Source organism: Glandiceps talaboti, chromosome 9 (genome assembly GCF_964340395.1).
Source record: "Glandiceps talaboti chromosome 9, keGlaTala1.1, whole genome shotgun sequence".
NCBI classification, from domain to species: domain Eukaryota; kingdom Metazoa; phylum Hemichordata; class Enteropneusta; family Spengelidae; genus Glandiceps; species Glandiceps talaboti.
Window position 1 is genome coordinate 25,043,350 of NC_135557.1, and position 16,081 is coordinate 25,059,430.

The 16,081-nt window shown below is 34.0% G+C and overlaps 1 long non-coding RNA gene across 1 annotated transcript in view; it reads left to right on the forward strand.

Annotated features, from left to right (window-relative positions):
- The window catches only part of LOC144439711 (uncharacterized), a 33,042-nt gene extending 17,107 nt beyond the window's left edge, over positions 1-15,935 (forward strand). The window contains exon 3 of the long non-coding RNA XR_013481144.1: positions 15,868-15,935. This is a non-coding gene — a long non-coding RNA (uncharacterized LOC144439711). The remainder of the gene's footprint in view (positions 1-15,867) is intronic.
- The last annotated feature ends 146 nt before the right edge of the window (positions 15,936-16,081 follow it).

Genomic DNA, 16,081 nt, shown 5'->3' on the forward strand with positions numbered 1-16,081 from the left:
AGATATTATCCATACAGTTCATTACAGGAATAAATGTATTTGTAAAAGTATCAGAATATTGGTAGTTCATACACAGAAGGTATACATGCCTAAACTCACGTTGAGTCGTACTATCTTTTTACGGCTGTTCCATTATTATTATACGAAATAATCTTTTTCATCCACAAACGTTTATTCGGATGTTAGTCAGTACGTTTCATTATCTTCTTGAGTTCGACAAGGGAGTGGTTTGATGAATTTAAGTAGCTGTGTACAGGGTCCGTTTTTGTTTCATTACGTATTGATGACAAGTGTTGGTTCTTGCGTGTGTAGACTGTGTCAACTGTGTCTTCGACGTACATGGATATGCCAGTGTCTCTCCCGTTCTGTAATTAATGTTTGCTAGTACTGTGAAATCGACTTAAAGGATGTCTTTGTCAGGTAAAAATATATTCATTGCAGCTAGTGCGGTTTTAATTTCGAAACACAATCATCAGATTATAGAACTTTTGTTTAATAATAACAAAAAAAATAACTTTCAACAATTTGACATCCTCACCCCTCCTAATTCAAAACGGCAAATGACAAGGTCTAACCGGGGTTTATAAATTATAACTTTTGGAAAACGCCCGAAGAATTAAAATTAAATAACCAGCTTTAAGATTTCCAATGGTTCACCCTCGTTTGTTATTTTGTAATGCAATTGTCACCAAAGGTGCTATATATAAATCATTACAATAAAACATATCCAGTACTCTAAGAAGCTGTCAAAACATTGCTTCATTTACATATTGCCAGAAGGCTAGAAAATCGTAAGATTTTGCTATTCAATTCTACCGTTGGCTAATGTTTTACAAATGACTATGGGCCATCTCCACTTACAAGCACTCGATGAATAACACTTTCCTTTACATGTATATAGATCACATGATGTGGCATTCCACATTTCATTTACACAGCAAGATATATATAAAGTCTTTTTATATAAATGCGACTTGGCCCAGTACGGAGAGTGTTTTTTTCAATTACTATACAGCACAGCGATTCGTGACTGCACTTATGAATATATCATCACCTACATATTGTCATAATTCAAGCCACTCAGTTCTGACGTAAGACCATATGGTGCGCGACAAAGTGAAAATAATTCAATCTCCCAAGCAATCTATCAAACACACTCTACCAAACGTTAGTTAATATCGATCACTGCTTTACATCTATATTGTTATTCCAAACGGAATGGATATGAATAATTGCAGTGATTGTGTAATCATGGTTTCCATTGACTTACTGTCAGCTCCTGTCATTGTCATATAATAGAATTTCAGCCGGTGTCTACATGGGGCAGAAACCATGTCTCAATCATGGCGAATATGATGACATGCTTACCACAGTTTTCCATGTATACGTTTTACCTTTAAGCAGTTAGGTGTCACACACACACACACACACACACACGCATACATACATACATACATACATTTGTACATACATACATACATACATACATACACACAAAAAACACACACACACATACATACATACATACATACATACATACATACATACATACATACATACATACACACACACATGCACAAAACACACACATACACACTTACACACACACACACACACACACACACACACACACACACACACACACACACACACACACATATATATATATATATATATATATATATATATATATATATATATATATATATATATATATTACGCTCTACCACTGCGGTATAGAGCACTGTCTTAGCAGATTGATATTCACCGAGTTATATATATATATATATATATATATATATATATATATATATATATATATATATATATATATATATATATATATATATATATTCAATACATATATCTCTAGATATGGTAGTAATAATGTTTAAATGTAGTCATGTTTGTTTATTTTAATGTCCATTTTTAGACATGCAAGTATTAAGTTGATATTGACGTGATGATCAAGGCCAATAGTCAAGGTCTTAAAAGAAGGTTTCACTTTTAAGATCCTGGGATATCCAATTTAATGCATTTTTGCAGTGCAATTGTACTTGAGTTATGCAGTAAGTCATGGTTTTGCATTACAACTGTGACCAGCATTCATTACAAAGTCATATGAGGACCGAAACAATGGCTTTGTATAATTAACATGACTTAAAATTAAATTCTACAAAGTGAATGTGATATGCAAGAAATGGCTTCATTCATCAATACAATTGACCCTGAAGATCAAAATCGATGTGATTTGGCAATGATTTAAAAAGAAAACTTATGTCTGATAAAATGTGTATTTTTTAAATGTTTTTTGAGTATTAAATAGAGTAATGCTTCCCACTTAGTCAAATTTCTATATCAAAGAGAAAAACGTGCACATGTCATAAAAGATCAATCAATCAATCAATCAGTCAATCAACCAATCACATATCTATAGCACCGATTTCCAGAGCAATGTTCTGTTCAGTAGCGCTGACTGGCTGAAACAAATTTGATAAGATCTGGTGCTCACGTAAATGGAAAACAGGGGATATAACTCATGCATAAATTATATTGCTAATATCTCATTTATTACTGAACGACAGCAACATTGCTACATTCTTCTAATTTGACCTTTATGTTACTATATTTATACTTGACTACCAGACTATGACCATTAACTTACCGTTCTCAACCTAAATGTAAATACACAAATTGTATCTGTTAGTGAAGTAAAGTACATGATGGGTGTGTATTCTATGAAGACTTGTTGTAACTCCATAGCATTTCAAATGTCGGCGTTATTATCATTATTTCTGGGAAAATTGCAGTCATGCATACTAAATTCTGTGACCATTGCATCATTTAAAAGAAAAAAATCGTCCTTCGAGAATATTTAATTCTACATCTGTAATACTCTAGACGATTCCCTTTTAATTACTTTCCCTATAGCGGAAACAACTAGGTAGAACCCTATTAAAAAAGCAGCTCACTTTTCATCCAAATAAAATAGTTTGTGTCTGATATACACCGTTTTTAAAATGAAGCGACTTTCAATTTCGTGGACACCGTCTGATAAGACTATCGTGTTGGTTTTATCTGATCTAGTACAACATGCAAGCAATGTCACACTCGCAATATAAACTATCTATCTACCCACCTGCGTTCGACGGAAATGTCAAACGAGCATGAGAAGAATACCAAGACATGTAACGTATATGCAATAAAATCACTTCCTGTGGATTTGAACAACTCTAGTACAACGAACAAAGATTAGAACGATGAATCAATTTAACCCCACACTATCGATTACTTTAAAGCCGAGATTAACTAAACAGATGGTAAATCAGGGTCTTGTCATTTATTTGTCCTATTTTCTAATCGAGTTTTGGGTCAACCGAATGTATATCCTATTAATTCGTTTGAAACAATAAAATATATTAATGTGAAAATAACAGTACATTCACAATTCAAATATCTGCAGATTCGAGATATGACAATGGATTTGTGAAATTAGTCTTTTGTGGGGAACTTCAGGAGTTCTTCTTACTGTATATACACTGGGTGTATGTTAAATACAATGTGATTTTTACCTTCCGTAAGGAAGGTTATAATATACCGACGAAGTCTGTGTATGTGTGTGTGTGTGTGTGTGTGTGTGTGTGTGTGTGTGTGTGTGTATCACGATTTCCGAAAAAACGGCTGCATCAATTCAAACGAAATTTCATAGACATTTTCCGTAGGGTAATGGCCAGAACTGATTAGGTTTTGGTAATGATCTGATGAATATTAATGACCAATATACAACGTACACAATACGTTTGAATTTATTTCTCGCATATTGTTTTCAATCACTATAACTATTATAATGTCGAAGAAGCAGACAATTTTGCATTGTTCTAATGTTTGAATGAAATGCAGAAAATTAATACACCAGGCTCTCAAACTGCTTACATTAACCGTTGTATCTTACAATTCGTGATCACTGTTATACTCTACTAAATCGGCTGAATTCACCTTGCGGTTTGGTAATTGTAGCAGGAAGTAAACAATTAGAGTAATGAGGTTCTTCAAGTTAATTATATTGGCATCATTGTCAGATAATTAAATTACTCTTAATTCACTGACTTCGCATTGTTGACATTTTAAACGGAAGATCAGCACACACACTGAATACTATTACTTGTCACTGTACATTCTGATAACGTGTACTTTGGGCGTATCTCTCTCTCTCTCTCTCTCTCTCTCTCTCTCTCTCTCTCTCTCTCTCTCTCTCTCTCTCTCTCTCTCTCTCTCTCTCTCTCTCTCTCTCTCTCTCTCTCTCTCTCTCTCTCTCTCTCTCTTGCTCTGCTCTGTATGTTCAAAACTACTGTGTTGTATTTTTCACTAGTTCATAATTAATGCCGATTTATACGTTAGACAAATTTGATATTATATGTATGAATAATTCAGGCCAAATATTGTGCACTCCGTATCACTTGTAATAAACATATACGACGCCATGTTTGGAAAACGTTACTCTTGAGAGAAATGGGCGTATAAAACATGGTGTGATTTACAAAGACTATTTTGGTGTAAGTTTAGTGACACAAAGAAACCGTAGATAACCACAATGGTTTACGAGAGAATAAAGGAAAGCAAGTAATACGATCGGGCGTTGGGAATTCTATATTACAACTATAACAGATGTCTCAAAGTCAGAATCAGACATTGCCAAATATCAATCAAAATAACTTCTCCTCACCAGCCTTGACATCATCTTGCACATTTTGGGTTTTTATTGCCTAATAATTTATTTGGTTTCCTCGTTCACATTATTATAGTGCCGGGTCGACGCTATGTAGTTCCATTTAAATCAAATAATATGTATGTACATGTATGTATGTATGTATGTATGTATTTACATGTATGTATTTACATGTATGTATGTATGTATGTATGTATGTATGTATGTATGTAGGCAGGCAGGCAAGTAATATAGACATATATAGGTTTAATTATTTACATGCTATTTTATGTAATGATGAGATATTTGTATACAGCTACTTCAATATTGAGTCGACAGAGTAAATCTTTATCAAACAAATGACTCTTTCCTTAGTTATTTTAAATTGAGTTCAAAAAAGTTAATTGAGTTCATAAAATTTACATCAGCTGTCAACGTTTCTTGGAGACGAGTAAAAATGATATCATCACAAAGCGACACCTTCCAACATCTTTGATCTTTGCAAATCGTAAAGTTTCTGTCACCGTGTTATACAATGTATATCATTGGGTAGTCTAACACAACATGACTTTCTTACATGTATCACACTTCACTGGGTGTATGTCAAATACAACATGATTTTCCTACCTGTATTACACTTCACTGGGTGTATCTCAAACACAACATGATTTTCCTACTTGTATTACACTTCACTGGGTGTATGTCAAATACAATGTGACTTTCTTACTGGGTGTATCTCAAACACAACATGATTTTCCTACCTGTATTACACTTCACTCGGTGTATCTCAAACACAACATGATTTTCCTACTTGTATTACACTTCACTGGGTGTATCTCAAACACAACATGATTTTCCTACTTGTATTACACTTCACTGGGTGTATCTCAAACACAACATGATTTTCCTACCTGTATTACACTTCACTGGGTGTATGTCAAATACAATGTGATTTTCCTACCTGTATTACACTTCACTGGGTGTATGTCATTTTGATTACTCCTTTCTACTTTATATTTGATGAAATTTGATTTTCAGATTCGTGTGTGTATAATGAAACTAATTATTATGTATATCTTTGCGAATTCACTTAGTATCGCCTTGCCTGATAACAAAGCTGATGTCCAACTTATTACGTTGTTTCTCTGAACCACAGCAAAACATGTCGTGTTATCTAAATTTGGAAATTAGCCAAGAAGACCACGTGGGTAACAAAACAACCTATAATTGTGAATCCCATGGGTCTAGTGACATGTCGCACGATATCCGAGCTTATAAAACAACATTTATCATTAATTTGACTTGCGTAACTATCACCGAGATAAAGGATAGTATCTCTGCTAAAGATTTAGAATAAAAACATCTTCCTGGTACAAGTTATTTTCTTTGGTGTGACTAAAAGCTTAAATCTGTATGACGATGAAAGGATTACAATATAAATATTAGTCTTCAGTCTGCAGGAAATATTAGTCCTGAATGAAATAATTGCCTTTTGTCATCTTAATTACCATACTTTGCACTTACGTTGCTCGATGATCTGATTCTTTCGCCATTCAAATCTTGGTCGTAAACCTGCACTAGATGCAATTTGAATATCTTATTCATCAAGTACCTCAATATACATTCACTAAAATTGGTCAGTTACTGATGAAAAGACATTGGAATTGTTAATAAATGGTCAGTAATATCCGTAGTTGGTGTAGTGACAATTTTTAAATCTGCCATGCTAAAACTGCATTCCTTTGTAACTGTACAGTGTTATTCTTGACAGCCACAATATATTCACTGCAAAATTTGCACGTATTAGACACTGCACATGTTAATCAGTAGTCGGTCGTATCTTAAATAGTGTAGTAAAAGGTTGAAAGCGTAAAATCGTTGAGGGCGCTAATTTATGGGTGCGGACTCAATTTAGTTTGATTGTTTGTACAATATCACATTACAACACTACAATCATCCACAGTTGATCAATCCTATTCAGATTGTGCGATATAATAATTAATTTATTTTATTGAACAAAATATTTCCTTAAACAAAAATTGCAGTAACGCAGCTAGTGTAACTGCAATTTCGAATACTGTACAGAATCATCATTAATATCATATCTTTATAAGCATTGTCAGTAACCGGAGAGTAACAAAAACTGAAATGTTCCACTAAGAAAAGTCTAATTTACCCACCTTTGCCCACCTTTACCCTACCTGTGACCCACCTAACCACGATATCTGTCCAGGGGTAGTACGAGACGCAGTATCACTTTTGACTGTCTACAGCCCTCCAGGCGAGAGATCACGGGGGTAAATTAAGTCAAAGGTGGAACTTCGTCTCATACTCACCACATTTACACATTCTCTGCACAAGATTCACCGTGGAAACACATGGTCAAATATGACCTTTCGTATAGTGAATTTGAATACAGAATTTCAGACATCCTCGGATGATTTATGAAACATATAGGCCTTTGAAAGATTAGATGCTGTTATTTGAATGATATGGTTGACATTTTGTCTCCAGAAGTCGAGACATGCGCAAACTTTGTGTCGTATAGCTAGTTTGCTAAACAACATATATACAAATGCTAGTTTATACACCTCAGAGAAATGTATTGAGCATTCTTCTTATTCGAATTTTCATGTTATTGGTCAGAGAGTCCGCGCAACCTATAAATACCGATATGTGTGCAGTAGACATAAATGTTAGAAAATGAAAATAATATGGCCTTTTGTTTAAGATTTACTGCTATCAGATTTCAGAAACTGACATTTGATATAAGGCTAGAACATGAGGGAAATAGCATATGCACAATAACGCCGAGAATAGGCTCAACCGAGCGATGACGTGAACTCAACAAGCGTAGATACGTCCTTATTATTTGAATTTAAACTAGAGACAGATACATACCAATACCAAATTACAGGGCACTAGTGTTACAATGCTGTGTGTTGTAACTTATGGTAAGGTATTTTATATTGATAACAAGTCTGCCACTAACGAACAACCATGATGGCGGCATGATTACAAACGTGATTTCATCATTTAAATTGGCAGTCTAGAAAAAATCATCCAGAGAGGATTTATGAAGACAGTGACTGTGAAAGGAAACTTAACGAAGCAAGTGAATAGTGTTGATGCCGATTGAATCTAAAAATCAATGACGAAATCGTGCGGAATAAAACGAACAACTCAAGATTAGCGGGAAAACAAAGACGCACACAATCATCGCAACCTCCATGAATTGAGTGTGTTGTTAGTTTTATGCTTGCCGAGAAAACATGTTATCATCTAAACAGAAAATGTATACTTATAAGCGCATGCGCATAATATATCGAGGTATTTGAAACTTGCATGGAGATTTTGGAATCGATGCGTGTTGCACGAAATGTTGTCATTGTTAATCCAGCGAATGGTAAGTCATGTTATATTTGATTTATATATAAAGTACACTATTTGCTTTGCTCAATATCAAGGTAGAGTCAATACAAGAGGTTTTATTACACGAAATAATGTATCCTCAGTGTAATTGTTTGCCGTGTTACTGAGTCACATTAGACACTTTTCTTCTCTCTTTAGATTTGGAAACACTGTACACAAAACCGGATGTTGTACTTGAATCAATACACGTATTCCCTTACATTACAGTTAACACACGGTATAGTCACGCTCGACCATTAATGTGTATCGATTGTACAGAAATTCCTCATCAATTAAATGTTGAAATATTGTTTTTTAATGACGAGATGTTATTGATTCTTCTGTACTCCATTGTTGTCATTGCAATCCTAAAAATCGTGTACATACCAGAATTAGATTCAACATTATACTCCAGTAGATACTCTAACAGTATACACAATTGTATTGTAATATTTACAAAAATCAAAGCATACACTTCAATAAAAGTAGGTTGATAATTTTCGTGACTCAAACAAGTAATGAGCTTATATAGATTTTCTCACAAGTTAATTCGAATTGAAATTCAGCGCTAAATGCAGATATTCTGAAATACACGAATCGTTCGTAATCCAAACCCCACGACGTTAACAGCCTACAAGAAGGATTCCAAACACTGCCAACGTATATTGTGCTGTTATATGGTCATTATAATTTCAGAATTTTCCCTTTGAATAATTATAGCGTTGAATTATTTGTCGATGATAGCAGTTTGGAATTTACTTGACATTTAGTGAATATTAGAAAACAACACAATTTCATGTGGTTTTAACAAATCAACAAATATTCAACATGTAATTATGTTGTTAGAAGATAAAAAATCTACTTTTTCCTGGAGGGTAACAGAACTAGTGACATAGACAGCTATTCAGTTGGTATACATGTGAATATTCTATAGTGTAGATTCAATTGTTTTACATGGGTATATTATATAGTGTAGATTCAATTGTTTTACATGGCGCTATTCTATAGTGTAGATTCAATTGTTTTACATGGGTATATTCTATAGTGTAGATTCAATTGTTTCACATGGTTCTATTCTATAGTGTAGATTCAATTGTTTTACATGGGTATATTCTATAGTGTAGATTCAATTGTTTTACATTGTTCTATTATATAGTGTAGATTCAATTGTTTCACATGATTCTATTCTATAGTGTAGATTACATTGTTTTACATGGTTCTATTCTATAGTGTAGATTCAATTGTTTTATGTGGTTCTATTCTGTAGTGTAGATTCAATTGTTTTATATGGGTATATTCTATAGTGTAGGTTCAATTGTTTTACATAGGTATATTCTATAGTGTGGATTCAATTGTTTTACATGGTTCTATTCTATAGTCTAGATTCAATTGTTTTACATAGGTATACTCCATAGTGTAGATTCAATTGTTTTACATGGGTATATTCTATAGTGTAGATTCAATTGTTTTACATGGGTATATTCTATAGTGTAGATTCAATTGTTTTACATGGGTATATTCTATAGTGTAGATTCAATTGTCTTACATGGGTATATTCTATAGTGTAGAGTCCATTGTTTTACATGGGTATATTCTATAGTGTAGATTCAATTGTTTTACATGGTACTATTCTACATGTATAGTGTAGATTCAATTGTTTTACATGGGTATATTCTATAGTGTAGATTCAATTGTTTTATATGGTTCTATTCTATAGCGTAGATTCAACTGATTTACATGGGTATATTCTATAGTGTAGAGTCCATTGTTTTACAATGGTGTGGTATACATTCAATTGTTTGATATTTATATATCCCATTGTGTAGATTCATAGTAAATTCACAGATCAGTATATCACAATAATTGTGATACAAGTTTACTGGAAACTAACATGATCACATACTTTATTATCACATAATTCATATTCCCCCTTCCCTCTCCCCCATTACCCCTCCCCATTACCCCACAATATTGAACTACGCACCCTTCCCTAAGGGTCTCTGTGAATGCAACCTTCGACAGCTATACACGAGAATAAGCCATGTTAAATGTAGATGTTATGCATACTTTCTGACATAAGAGAATATTTGTCTAAGAGATGGCGGCTATGGTATATTCGTGCAATGTAATAGAGATTGACTTTAATACTGAAGTTTTTTTCACTAATCATTTTTAATCCTAAACATAGAATGTGCAATGCGTTTGAAGCGATGTATTGGTCCAATTTTGAGTTACACGTGTGCTTAGAACTCCCACCCTACGAAAGCTTAGCAACTACATGTAACTAGGGCCGCTCCAAAAATTGTTTCCGAGCAGAAATATACATGATTACAGAAATACATTTTGGACGTCTTATGTCTTGTAAATAAGCTTTTCCAGTATGGTGGTTGGAATCTACAATATATTTATTAAAACTTCAATAGTAATCGTGACGTAAAATACAATTGCCTGTCATCAACCAAACTCACTTCTTCTGGACACGCGTATCTAACGACTGATGTATCCAAACGCACTGATAGAAAGATAAAGCAGCTGAAAGAAATTCTAATTCATGTCCGGATAATGCAGAGATAATCTCACCTCGGCTTTTTCTGTTAAAATGACAATAAACTCGATTAACTGAGTTAATAGCCTTATTTGAAACAACGATCGTCAAAGTAACATTTGAGTTTGACATCCCTTGAAGCAGCGTTTTAGAACTCTAACCCCTGTTACTTGGAAAAATCTATAACTGACAAAACAACCCTATGTCAGAGTCTTAGACGATGCCAATCAAGATTAGTATCAATTCTTTGAATACCTTCATTACAGCTGTCATAGAATCCAAGCATGACTCTGAATATGCATTAATTCTTACTTTGAATTTGGCTTGCGACTACGAATGCTCCTTTCACATTCCCAAATCAAATTTAAAACATCGCCACTGCCAAGGCCGTGTGGATGGATTGAATGCATTGACAGACAGACAGACATACAGACAGACAGACAGACAGACAGACAGACAGACAGACAGATAGATAGACAGACAGACTGACTGACTGACTGACTGACTGACTGACACACGGATAACACCTGACAATCAACATTTCCATTTTGGAAAACATTTAGCATGACGTGATTTGTATTAGTTTGAACATTTCTTATTATAATCGAAAGAACAACAACACACATTGTGTAAACATTGTAGGTGTTAATTGTCTTTCTGATTTCAAATCAGTACGGTAGTTTTGCACTAATGATGAAGAACTAAGGACAACAATTCCTATATCAGTTCTGAGGTCAGCAGATTGGTTGAAAGATTACCCGATTAATCCGAAACACTGTCCTTACTACATCCATATGTTAAACAGGACAGGTGATCGTTTGAGCTTTCGCTAGTTTATAATTGAGAGTAGGTTTAGAAGTCGCCCCCGCGATAGTAACTCTAAACCCGTGGTTTTAATTTTAGAACCACTTCTTTCTGTCTTCAACATCCGCTTGGCTATTTCTTTGCTTGGGGCCATGGGAGGGCGTGGTCTTTGTTATTTATCTGATGTTAATATGAGTCATGTCACATAATCTGCATCAGCATCTGCATAGTTACGGTGTAGATCCTGGGTAAGGAATAACTCAATGAGGGAGAGTATTTAGTCAGAATGCTTTTTGACAGTGATTGCCATTTTAAAGACATCACAAGATTTAGCGCACACGGTACTATTGTCCAGATGGTTCCAGCCAACTTGTGTTTTTACAAACAATGACTGTTTATATTGAGCAGTTTTACAATTGTCAATTTCAAAGCATGGATGTTCTTCACAACAAACTGTTATGCTTGACGTTGACCCCTGCTATTAAAGTACTTTTATTACTACAAAATTTATCATATGTAATTTCCTTGAGTACTTTCATTGCAGCTTTATCACCGGTGTTCTCGATCTGTAGCCGACAGTGACAATCACTTATCTCTATGTTGACTGACTATGTCTTCACTTTGCTTCAATTCTTGTTGTCATGACAACATTAAGACTTATTCATTAAAGTCGAAATTACAGCTACATTTCTCTATGAAAAATGAATGTTGCGCTCAGATCAGGTGTTCCACCTTTATGTATGTGTTGTATATTTTGAAACCTTCATATAGTCAACAACAAAAGCGAAGTAAATAGTGTATAACTTTGTAAACATAGAGTTTAATAACACACTGCCCTGTGGAATAACCAGTCGATATAATGTAATAAATGCACGTTCGATTTTGGATACACAGTAGATAAAAGTCATGAGCTGCATCTATGTGTTTGTATTCTTTCAAAGTAACTACAATATGATTGAAAAGACTGAAAAGAAGGGAACAAAAGGCTGCTTAAATATAACTTTTGAAAACACAACATTCAAGACATGTCATCAAGCATTCTAAAACGTTTTTGTGGAGACCAAATCATCTATCCAACTACTATACTTAATCATCTGTCGAACACATTGATGATTCGTGATAAGCCATTCACTTAAAGCTTGTGTTGACGTGCAGTAAACATGTCTGACAATGATTATCAGCCCTATATATTAGCATGTATGATTGAAAGCCTTTATTTATGATGAATATTAGGGCTCTTAAGTATTTCATATACAAACTAAATAATATTTCTTTGTTACAACGTGCATGTCTACCTGATATATTTTGTATGACATAAAATTGATTGGGCAATTTATATGGGAAATACACTGACCAAGTCGATATATTAGAGGTCATTTCGGTGTTTATGTGTTTGCATAATTAATCGAAGTAGTATATCAGTCTATGAATGTGTGTATATGTGTGTGTGTGTGTGTGTGTGAATAGAATGAGAAAACCTAAATAATTCACCATGTTTTTAATGTTAAATAGATCATGGTAACAACATTTACATTTTTTTATCATTTGTCGTGATTTTAGGGTCTACGTAATACATTAACCATACATCAAGTAGCGTATTGTTTGTCAAACTAAGTCCGTAAGTAGAATCGTCATAAAATCGACCAATATAAATGAATAGAGAGCAAATTGATGCCTTCTTTCATGCTTTAGCCGGTTACCAAGCAACCACGTGTGAACTCAGCATGTGTAATTTCTCAATGAATATATCGATGTTCAGTTTGCCAGGTTCAGATTCGATTTATAACTTGTCATTAAATATTCATAATGATTGTAAACATAATTTTTTTTTTTGAGGAGTAACGATTTGCATTGACATAAATAACTAATACTCACATTTTGCTTAATTTAATTTTCCTTATGGGTCACTATTTGATTTTTAGATGCAAATACCCAAACACCATACCACATATTTCAAGCCAATTTACGAAGTAACAAACTTAAGCGAATAGCATCCTCTAGGAATGTACTTGGTAACCACATCGCTTATAACTTAATTTTGACATGTTGGTGTTTTGGGTCGCTGTATTAGTTTGTTTGTGGTTTGTTTGTACTTTGTCATGTATACCTCTTACCTTCTTATAAAATAAATAAATAATAAGACGTCGTAAAAGATATTACACCCATCAAAACGTGCTTTCCATAATTTCAAATCCATAGCGCATATCTTGAATGTACTGTCAAGTATATCATACAACACTTTCTTGTTCACATCAAATATTCTGAACATGATTTGTCAGAGGTCAGTTTTGAACACGTTGGGAAATTGTCTTTTAAACTCATGATAAATTATTTTGTTAGCTTCTTTATGTAGCCATGTCTGGTATTCAGACATTTACATACTATGATTTATTATTGTTGTCACTTTGTAGAAGATATATCCTTTAGATGATAAAAACAGTCCATGTACTTTAACATGAACTCATAGAGTGTATGACATGTTAATAGAGCTGCGCTGATAAGTGTCATAAGTGATTTGCTACATGATAGACAACTGTCTGGATATGTCTCCAAATGTTGTTAGTACAATTAAATGAATCATCATGAGATATATGATGACTAGATAATATCGCCAGTGTCTCCACACTAAATAATGCAATCCACACTATCACTACTTATGTTATGCGCTTAAAAAAATGTTTTTCCCTCTTGCCACTGGTCTTGTTCATTATTTTTTGGTAAGGAAAGTGAGATTAATATATTACTAGAGATGTCCACGTACATATCAAATTAAGGATAGGTAAATCTGTAGTCAGGAAGGCATACATGCAGACAGACAGACAGACAGACAGACAGACAGACAGACAGACAGACAGACAGACAGACAGACGAATGGAGAGGTGGACGGACGAGTAGTGATATATACAGACATCTGAATATATATATGTGGATGGATAGAGTAAATTGAGTGGTGTGTATGTATGTATGTATGTATGTATGTATGTATGTATGTATGTATGTATGGATGTATGGATGTATGTATGTATACGTGTATGTCTCTGCGTATGTGTGGGATTGATGGATGGATAGTTAGATGAGTGGGTGAAGTGATGGATGGACGACGGATGGACGTGCAAATAGATAGGTAGCTATAGGTAGGTAGGTAGCTATCAAGCTAGACAGATAGATAGATAGATAGATAGATAGATAGATAGATAGATAGATAGATAGATAGATAGATAGATAGATAGATAGATAGATAGATAGATAGATAGATAGATAGATAGATAGATAGATAGATAGATAGATAGATAGAAGTTGCCAGGGAGTAATTGCCATAGCAACATCTATATTAAGGTTAATGACGTCAATCATCATGGGCATAATATGAAGTAAACATGCAGCGTTGATGATGACCACCGTAGTGTCCGTTGGGTTTCAGTATCTATCCATTGAAGCCTTCCTGACTAATTGTCAACAATACGTGGGGTAACAAAGTTAACAATAATGTATTTGCATCAATCGTTCTACTGCAACCTCGATTTGACGAGAATGTGACATTTACGTGACGATTTATATGTCTTCCTACGTCGTTCATTACTCGTGCTATATTTGGATAGACTTATGAAATGCATGTTTAGTTTACGCATGCGTCGCAAGATGCCTGAGTGAGAATATTTATTGTTATAAATTCACATATATCTTTCACTACGTATTCTGAAACGTTTGGTGACGGTTAGGCCGAATAGTCTGAAGAAACTAATCGTCGTTAAACATAATTCCTTAAGCTGACAAGCTAATATACGTAAGTTATTTTGACAGACGCATACTATTTTACACACATATGCCACACCGGGTTCGTTTTTTAAAAAACTTACACTCAGTGGGTATATACGAAAAATGAGTTTGATCACAGACAACTAAGAAGGCTTTTGTGAAATCTTCACATCATAATTGTTGCAGCAAAACATACCCAATGGTCGTAAAAGCCATAACAGTTCAGTAGTATATAGTTAAAGGACATACAACATTCAAAGGTTATAGATTTAAAGTCTTTTCCACTGTTTTGCATTTTGTAACAAGTATATATTTTATATTTTGCAATAAATTCAGTTTGTCACCATGTGCTCTATGAGATATATGATACTTTTCAGGGATACCTTTCAGCATGATTTGTATACACGTTAATATTCATCATTGGTAGCTAATTCAAGATATTGCTGATACATTGGTACTAACGTTTTTGTTTGTCATGGTAGAATTTCTCTCACTGTTTCACTGTTACAGGCACCATAGCGACACTCTGCTCGGCGTAAAACAACATCCAATGTCAGCGATTAATATACTTGAAAGTACTTCATCCGAAAAAGAAATCGCGTCTATTATTTGTAATTAACCATACGATTCTTTTTTGTCTTACAAGGTATCTGGTGATACACGTTCAACGGTACAGAGAGTTTCTACTTCACAGAGAAAAACAACTCTTCGGCAACGTAAGTGTAAATGAATTTATCCAATTCATACATATTCGCAATGAACAAAAAATAATATTACCATGCAACCCTATGCTAAGGTATTTTGTTCGATACATTTACAACATGTCTTACACTAATCGGTAGAATGTCTTGCAAGTAGTT